At 43.0% G+C, this 9,709-nt stretch overlaps 1 pseudogene; it reads left to right on the top strand.

The window, feature by feature from the left end:
* LOC112074534 (unconventional myosin-IXAa-like) overlaps positions 1-9,709 on the top strand; it is a 27,174-nt pseudogene that overhangs the window by 11,779 nt on the left and 5,686 nt on the right.

Below are 9,709 nucleotides of genomic sequence, written 5' to 3'. Positions count from 1 at the left end.
TGGGTTAGGAGGGGCCACAGCTCAAGGCTTGGCCAAAGGGCCGCTGAGGACATGCACAGTAATAACGTGTGTGTGTGTGCTTGCGTGCCTGTGTGTGTGTGTGTGTGCGCACAAGTACTCACATTTGCAGACGCAGGCCCTGTCCATCATCCAGATGAGAGAGGAGCAGTACTCGCAGTAGGTGGGGATACTGTACTGGGTGGCTTGAAGATGTGGCCATTGTGTTCCTCACCTGTAGGTGGCAGCAGAGAGCAGGTGAGAAAAGAGCCAAGGAGAGTTTATGTTGACATGAATTCTTTCTATAGTCTCCGACGCCCTGTGTATTCTAGTTACGACAGATAGAAGCATGGCTGACAGGCGTTAATATGTTTTAAATGGAGACGAGCAGCAACGCAGATGTTGCATAGTAGTGCAATGCAAGACGATGCACTCACAGAATATCAGAGTACACAGAGTATCTGCGCATGTCCACGGATGCAGTTCAATCTGACAGTGTGATAGCTGCGGGAACAAAACAGCGGAGAACTTTCGCCTCGTGCTTCAATGATTTTAGTTGTGCGGAAATTGGCCCGATATTTCTGTTTACCTCGTGCATCACTGACTATACCTTTTTTAAATTAATTGTAATTTTGTATTTTTATTATAGCAATTTTTTTAGCCCTTTTTCTCCCCAATTGGTAGTTACGGTCTTGTCTCATCGCTGCAACTCCCGCACGGACTCTGGAGAGGCGAAGGTCGAGAGCCGTGCGTCCTCCGAAACACAACCCAACCAAGCCGCACTGCTTCTTGACACAATGCCCACTTAACCCGGAAGCCAGCCCACCAATGTGTTGGAGGAAACACCGTACACCTGGTGACCGTGTCAGCGTGCACTGCGCCCGGCCCGCCACAGGAGTCGCTAGTGCGCGATGGGACAAGGACATCCCTGCCGGCCAAACCCTCCCCTAACCCGGACGACCTGGGTCAATTGTGCGCACCCCATGGGTCTCCTGGTCGTGGCCGGCTGCGACAGATCTGGACTCGATCCCAGAATCTCTAGTGGCACAGCTACACTACGATGCAGTGCCTTAGACCACTGCTCCACTCGGGAGGCCCCCACTGACTATACCTTTAAGATCAGTCTGGCTTCAGTCTCATACCAAAATGGTTGACTACTAGTTTTAAAAAACAGTAAGAGCAGGCACTCACAATATCTGCATCCTTTTCCTCCTCTTTTTTCGCTCGGTTTGGGGACCTGCTGGGAAAGACAACCAAATATAACAGAGCTCTGACAACAACAAATACTGTAATACCCTGGTAGCTTACCAATTACTAAGATCGTAAAGACCACAATGCTCTTTTCCAGCAACACTCTCTTCCAGAGGGCTTAGTATAGTAGCCAAGGGCTTCATGTGACCAGTACAGTGTTTGAATTAGCCACCAGCTTCCAACATTACTGCCAGCCCACCTAAACCATGGTTTTAGCTCAGACTGCATACAGTACACAAGTGTGATGCTTAGCTACATAGCCAATGGCTACAATAACAATCAATTGCACCAGACAGAAGGTCAGCGGTGGAGGTGGTACCTTGCTGATGGTGCTGTCCATGGGCTTGTACTCGGTCATGAACTCATCCAGAAAGATCTTGAAGGTGTTGACCAGACCTTGACGGGCGACTCGCTCCAGTCCCTCTGCTCCAAGCGCATGGTCTTCTCCAGGATCTGCTCGAACAGGGCGTACAGGTCCTTATAGCGGATACTCTTCCCATCATCCATCTGGAGAACACAGAGGGTTACATCAAAATCATGATGCTAACTACTGCCATTTAAATACATAGGCATTAAGGACACTATTGTAAAGTATTACCATGTAACTACTGCCATGTAAATACATAGGCATTAGGACACTATGTAAGTATTACCATGTAACTACTAGCCATGTAAATACATAGGCATTAAGGACACTACTGTAAAGTAGAGTTACCATGTAACTACTAGCCATTAAATACATAGGCATTAAGGACACTATGTAAAGTAGTTACCATGTAACTACTGCCATGTAAATACATAGGCATTAAGGACACTACTGTAAAGTAATTACATGTAACTACTAGCCATTAAATACATAGCATTAAGGACACTACTGTAAAAGTAGTTACCATGTAACTACTAGCCATGTAAATACATAGGCATTAAGGACACTACTGTAAAGTAGTTACATGTAACTACTAGCATGTAAATACATAGGCATTAAGGACACTATTGTAAAGTAGTTACCATGTAACTACTAGCCATGTAAATACATGGCATTAAGGACACTATTGTAAAGTAGTTACCATGAACTACTAGCCATGTAAATACATAGGCATTAAGTGGTACTGGCCACACTCTACAAATAAAGGCCCTGAATGTTGTAGTGAACTGCAGAGATGGTTTCTACTTCTGGAAAGTTGTTCTCCCATCTCCACAGATTGAGCAACTCAGACTCTCTCAGAGTGACCAGCGTTGTTCTTGCGTCACGCTAATCTAACTGACCAAGCCCTATCCTCCACCATAATGGGCTCCCGTATTTGGCGCGACTGGCAGCCCAGCTCTTAGAAGAGTCATTGGTGGTTTAAAACGTCTTCATTTCAACCAGAATCTATGGAGACCTTCTGTGCTCTTAGGAACCATTATGAATATATGTGCAGAGCAATTTTTGGCCACCCGTTTCCCAAGATCGTGCCTTTCCGACTATCTAAATCCTGATACTACGAGCAGGCTCTAGGTACAATTCCTTCACCTCCATGGCTTGGCTTTCTGCTGCTGACATTGCACTTTTCAAACTGTGGGACCTGATATAGACAGGTGTGCCTATCAAATGCATCTTCATGTGCCTGACAGTCAATTTGCTCCTGGTTACCGCCAGGTGGACTTCAATCAAAGTTTATAGAAACATCCAAGGCAGCTATGAACTGAGACGCAGCGCGATTGTCTACGCCTGAGCTCAATTATGTCAGTCTCATAGCAAAGGGTCTGGAATAGTTATGTACATAACGTATTCGGTATTCATTTTTAATACATTTTGCAAAAATGTTTTTTTTAAACTGTTATGGAATATTGTGTGTAGATTGATGATTAAATTAAAAACAAGCTATATTGGAATACTGCTAATACTGATATAGCTGTAACGTAACAAAAGTGCGAAAAGTTCAAGGGTATGAATAACCTTACTGAGATTGCACTGTATGATCATGGAAAATACCCTACAAATAAAAGCCATGACATTTCTAAAATCTCGCCTCATATTAAACATTTGATCTCATATCCCAAAAGTGTTGGAGTAAAGAGCTAAGGTTTATACAACATTTTTCCTTGCAGAGTGATTCAGAGATAGGGGTTACTTTTCAGTATGTACAGTGGCCAAAGGAAGGCAGGCATAATTCACAGTCTGTGACAGAGGCATAACTTGACTTAATTTCTACACATGACAAAATATAAACCCAATATTTTACCTGAGTTTACAGTCATAAGTGAAATCCAGTCAATTGAAATTAATTTATTAGGCCTTAATCTATGGATTTCACATGATTGGGAATAAAAATAACATCTGTAGGTCAAAGGGTACACTATATCCACGAAAGTTAATGGGGACACCTATCAATTAGTGGATTTAGGCTTATTCAGCCAACACCCATTTAGCTGACAGGTTGTGATAATACCTTGAGTGCATCAACGAGCCATGCAAACTCAACAGACAACATGCAGTAGATTATGCCTTACTGAAGAAGCTCAGTGGTATTTCAGGTGGCCACCGTCATAGGATGCCACCTTTTCCAAGAAGGTCAGTTTGAAAAGTTCTTTTCTTTTTGATCTCTCTGTGCTATGAGACTCGCACCTTCAACTGTTAAAGAATGGCTCCGAGCTTGTTATCTTTTGCCACATGGAAGTACAATCTCAGGTAGTCAAAGTGCATCAGATCCGTCTCAGCCGCCGAAGTGGTTGCAGTACTACAAGCAGCCTCACAAACAGGCATTAGCGGCTTTCAGTTGCTGCAGCGTGCATACGTGGCGCATTAATAAAATGTCAGTGCAGTCTCATTAGCAGCATGCCCATTCGCCAATAAGCGACTCACCTATGTCCTACTAATCAGATTGTGTTCAACTGGACTCATGTGGTCTGCAGCTCCTCATCCTCCACAGTTTTCTCAAGCAGCAGTCAGAAAGGATGTTTTCTTCTCCCTGGYCAATGYTGCATCTGTCTCTTAGMCCTGTAGKCAGTTAGTTAGCKGCCATAACCTTTTGTTTTTCMTCCCATGTTAACAATGCGGAGGCACTGTCTTTCCGTGGAAAATGGTGCTGACTTGTATTTCTCTGGCTGTGTTTATCCAGTGTGTCGCTACGCCTGCCACAGAAAGTGCTGCCTGAAGTTGACCACCAAATGCAGCAAAAAGGTAAGGCTACAACGACTAGATCAACGTACATTGATATTTATTCGGTAGAAGCTGTGTGTGTGTGTGTGTGTGTGTGTCCACATGCGCTCCTACATCTCTTTTTGTGTCTGTGTGTGCGCAGTACGACCCAGAGCTGTCGTCCAGGCAGTTTGGGGTGGAGGTGTCCCGTCTGACCAACGAGGAGAGGACAGTGCCCCTGGTGGTGGAGAAGCTCATCAACTACATTGAGATGCACGGCCTCTACACCGAGGGCATCTACAGGAAGTCTGGCTCGACCAATAAGATCAAAGAGCTCAAGCAGGGACTGGACACAGGTACTGTATACATGCTAACAGAGACCAGGGTGAGGCACCTAGTTACGCTAATGGCTATTTGCAAATGAAAATGTCAACGCTATGGCTAAAGGCTAACGCTAACTTCAACCCGGKATGCTTGTTTCATTCTGACATTTTGGCCATTTGTCCACACAGACGTGAACAACATGAACCTGGATGACTACAACATCCACGTTATCGCTAGTGTCTTCAAGCAGTGGCTCCGGGACTTACCCAATCCGCTTATGACMTTTGAACTATACGAGGAGTTCCTCCGCGCCATGTGTAAATACTCCTACCTTCCTGTCATTTTAATTTCTGATAAATGTATACTCCTTACTTATTTTATTTATGTATGTAGTTCAACATCATTGTTGGAGATTAGGCGAGCCTGGGCTTGGTAACAGTGAGTGGATACATACCGGGACAGTACTGCGGGATATGGTCATAAATCTAACAGCAATTAGTACAGGTTTCGGATTAGGAAAGGAAAGACAGGAAGGGGAATGGCAGGATTAAATGGGAGAAAACAGAGTTAGTGTGAAGAGGAGGTAGTTCAAGGTAGGCTGACTTAAGAAGGGTGTTTTAACAGGATAATTAGCTAGTTGGAGGGTTTAATTTAAGAACAGTGTTTTAACAGGATAAGTTAGCTAGTTGGAGGTTTAATTTAAGAACAGTGTTTTAACAGGATAGGTTAGCTAGTTGATGGGAGTTGATGTCTTGTCAAATACAGTCTGTGGATAGTGGTGATGAACAGCTATAACTTTTGACTTTACATTGATCTCCGAATGAGGGTCACTGCACTTGGCTTTGTTCTCGGCAAACTCCAGACTGTTGATGTCCTTCAGCCGGGCGCAGTACTATTCATCTGCTCTCCGATGATGAGCTCCACAACACCTAGAACAGGAAGAGCCATGGTCACATTACAGTCTAGTACTACATCTATGTAATACTATAGTAGCAGCAGCAGGAAACTATAGTAGCAGCAGCTGCAGGAAACTATAGTAGCAGCAGCTGCAGGATGCTATAGCAGCAGCAGGATACTATAGTAGCAGAAGCTAAAGGAAACTATAGTAGCGCAGCAGCAGGATACTATAGTAGCAGCAGCAGGCATACTATAAGCAGCGGCAGCAGGATACTATAGTAGCAGCAGCAGCAGGATACTATAGTAGCAGCAGCTGCAGGATACTATAGTAGCAGCAGCAGCAGGATACTATAGTAGCAGCAGCTGCAGGATACTATAGTAGCAGCACTGCAGGATACTAAGAGCAGCAGCTGCAGGAAACTATAGTAGCAGCAGCGCAGGAAACTATAGTAGCAGCAGCTGCAGGAAACTATAGTAGCAGCAGCAGGATGCTATAAGCAGCAGCAGGATACTATAGTAGCAGCAGCAGCAGGATACTATTGTAGCAGCAGGCAGGATACTATAGTAGCAGCAGCAGCAGATACTATAGTAGCAGCACAGGATTGTGGTCTCACGCTGTGGTCTTGCCGATGTCCTGGACACTCTGCAGGGGTCGATGGTGTCGGGCAGCGGAGGATGCAGGGGGCGAAGACAATGGCCAGAGCGTTGGCCGACATACGGTTGGTGTCCTCCTGCCCTGCGATCCTGGAGAATACACCAAACAAAAACAGTGCCTCAGAAGTATTCATCACACTCATGACTTGTTCCACATGCTGTTGGTTTAGAGCCTGAATTTAAAATTAGATTGAATTGAGATTGAGTCACTGGCCTACACACAATACCCCATCATGTCAAGTGGAATTATGTTTTTAGATACATTTTTTTAAAAATGTATTAAAAATGAAAAGCTGAACATTTTGAGTCATAACTATTCAACCCTTTGTTATGGTAAGAATAAATAAATGCAGGAGAAAAATAATAAGTCGCATGAGTCTGTGTGCAATAATAGTGTTTAACATGATTTTTGAATGACTACCTAATCTCTGTACCCCACACATACAATTATCTTTAAGAGACTTGCCAGAAAGACTCACAGCTGTAATCTCTGCCAAAGGTGATTCTAACATGTATTGACTCAGGGGTGTGAATACTTACAGTACCAGTCTAAAGTTTGGACACACCTAGTCATTCCAGGGTTTTTCATTTATTTTTACTATTTTCTACATTGTAGAATAATAGTGAAGACATCAAAACTATTAAATAGCATATGGAATCCTGTAGTAACCCAAAAAGTGTTAAATAAATCAAAATATGTTTTATATTTGAGATTCTTCAAAGTAGCCACCCTTTGCCTTGATGACAGCTTTGCACACTCTTGGCATTCTCTCAACCTTCTCAACCTTCACCACCAATGCATTTTAATTAACAGTTGTGCCTTGTTAAAAGTTCATTTGTGGAATTTATTTTCCTTCTTATAGCGAGTCAATCATTGTGTTGTGATAAGGCAGGGGTGGTATACAGAAGATAGTCTTTTACCAAATAGGGCTAAGTCCATATTATGGCAAGAACAACTCAAATAAGCAAAGAGAAACGCAGTACACCATTACTAAAAAGACATGAACGTCAGTCAATACAGTCTATCACAGTGCCATCCGTTTTGTCACCAAAGCCCCATATACCACCCACCACTGCGACCTGTGTGCCCTCGTCGGCTGGCGCCCGCTACATATACCCGCTTGCCTCCAAGTCATCTATAAGTCTTTGCTAGGTAAAGCCCCGCCTTATCTCAGCTCACTGGTCACCATAACAACACCCACCCGTAGCACGCTCTCCAGCAGGTATATTTCTCTGGTCACCCCCTCTGGTACCCTTCCTTCCAGTTCTCTGCTGCCAATGACTGGAACGAATTGGGAAAATCATGAAGTTGGAGACTTGTATCTCCCTCACTAACTTGAATTATCAGCTTATCTGAGCAGCTAACCGATCGCTGCAGCTGTACATAGCCCATCTGTAAATAGCCATCCAACTACCTACCTCAACCCAATATTGTTTTTATTAACTTTTTTTGCTCTTTTGCACACCAGTATTTCAACTTGCACATCATCATCTGCACATATATCACTCCAGTGTTCTTTGCTAAATTGTAATTACTTCGCTACTAATGGCATATTTTTCCTTACTCCTTACTCATTTGCACACACTGTATATTTTTCTATTGTGTTATTGACTGTACTTTTGTTCATCCCACGTGTAACTCTGTGTTGTTTTTTGTCGCACTGCTTTGCTTTATCTTGGCCGTGTCGCAGTTGCAAATGAGAATTGTTCTCACTGGCCTACCTGGTTAAATAAAGGTTAAAGAAAAAAAGAAAAAAAAAAAAATACGGAAAATGTCAAGAACTTTAAACATTTCTTCAAGTGCAGTCGCAAAAACCATCAAGCGCTATGATGAAACTGGTTCTCATGAGGACCGCCACAGGATAGGATTACCCAGAGTTACCTCTGCTGCAGAGGATAACTTCATTAGAGTTAACTGCACCACAGATTGCAGCCCAAATAAATGCTTCACAGAGTTCAAGTAACAGACATCAACATCAACTGTTCAGAGGAGACTGTGTGAATCAGGCCTCCATGGTCGAATTGCTGCAAAGAAACCACTACTAAAGGACACCAATAATAAGAAGAGACTTGCTTGGGCCAAGAAACACGAGCAATGGACATTAGACTGTTGGAAATCTGTCCTTTGGTCTGATGAGTCCAAATGTTAAATTTTGCTGTGTCTTTGTGAGATGCAGAGTAGGTGAACGGATCATCTTCGCATGTGTGGTTCCCACCGTGAAGCATGGAGGAGGAGGTGTGATGCTGTGGGGGTGCTTTGCTGGTGAGTCTGTCAGTGATTTATTTAGAATTCAAGGCACACTTAACCAGCATGTCTACCACAGAATTCTGAAGCGATGTCATCCCCTCTGATTTGCTCTTAGTGGGACTGTCATTTACTTTTCAACAGGACAATGACCCAACACACACCTCCAGGCTGTGTAAGGGCTATTTGACCAAGAAGATAGAAGGAGGAGGATGGAGTGCTGCATCAGATGACCTGGCCTCCACAATCACCCAACCTCAACCCAATTGAGATGGTTTGGAATGAGTTGGACCGCAGAGTGAAGAAAAAGCAGCCAACAAGTGCTCAGCATATGTGGGAACTCCTTCAAGACTGTTGGAAAAGCATTCCAGGTGACTACCTCATGAGCTGGCTGAGAGAATGCCAAGAGTGTGCAAAGCTGTCATCAAGGCAAAGGGTGACTACTTCAAAGAATTTGTTTAACACTTTTTGGTTATTACATGATTCCATATGTGTTATTTAATCGTTTGGATGTCTTCACTATTATTCTACAACGTAGAAAATAGTAAAAATAAAGAAAACCCTTGAATGAGTAGGTGTGTCCAAACTTTTGACTGGTCTTGTATGTAAATTACATATGAGTATTTCATTTTCAATACATTTGCTAAAATAAAAAAATAAAAACATGTTTTCACTTTTTCATTATGGGGTAGTGTGTGTAGATGGATGCGTAAAAAATATTTATACCATTTTGAATTCAGGCTGTAACAACAAAATGTGGAAAAAGTCAAGGGGTGAAATACTTTGTGAAGGCACTGCAGTATAATACATGTGTGAAGTTTGGTTCCAACTTCTTACTAAAGGTGATAGGCTTAAGAGTTAGGACATTACAGAAATGTTCTGTTATTGGATGAATCTTCTCTCTTGCATTTCCTTTTGATTTGACCTGACGTACAAATGCTACAGCAGATACTAGTGCAAAGAGGGAGGAGAAAGTCTGTTACCTAACTAGGTGGAAGAAGAGCCGTTCCAGAGTGTTGAGGTGAGTTTCTACTGAGCTGGTCGATAATAGAGTAGACCCCTCGAATCACCTCCTTCTTGTCCTGCAGGCCTGTAAACACATTCACCACCAAACATATTGATGACATTTTTCATGGGGTTTTGAATCCGTTTTTGATATATTCATCTGAAATAAAAATCTCCTGTTGTAGGTCAGTGAGAGAAGTATTTTCAATGTCCAT

The sequence above is a fragment of the Salvelinus sp. IW2-2015 genome, unplaced genomic scaffold (assembly GCF_002910315.2).
Source record: "Salvelinus sp. IW2-2015 unplaced genomic scaffold, ASM291031v2 Un_scaffold2673, whole genome shotgun sequence".
In the NCBI taxonomy this organism is placed as follows: Eukaryota; Metazoa; Chordata; class Actinopteri; order Salmoniformes; family Salmonidae; genus Salvelinus; species Salvelinus sp. IW2-2015.
Note: the sequence above shows the minus strand (reverse complement) of the source record. Positions and strands in the feature narration are given on the sequence as shown.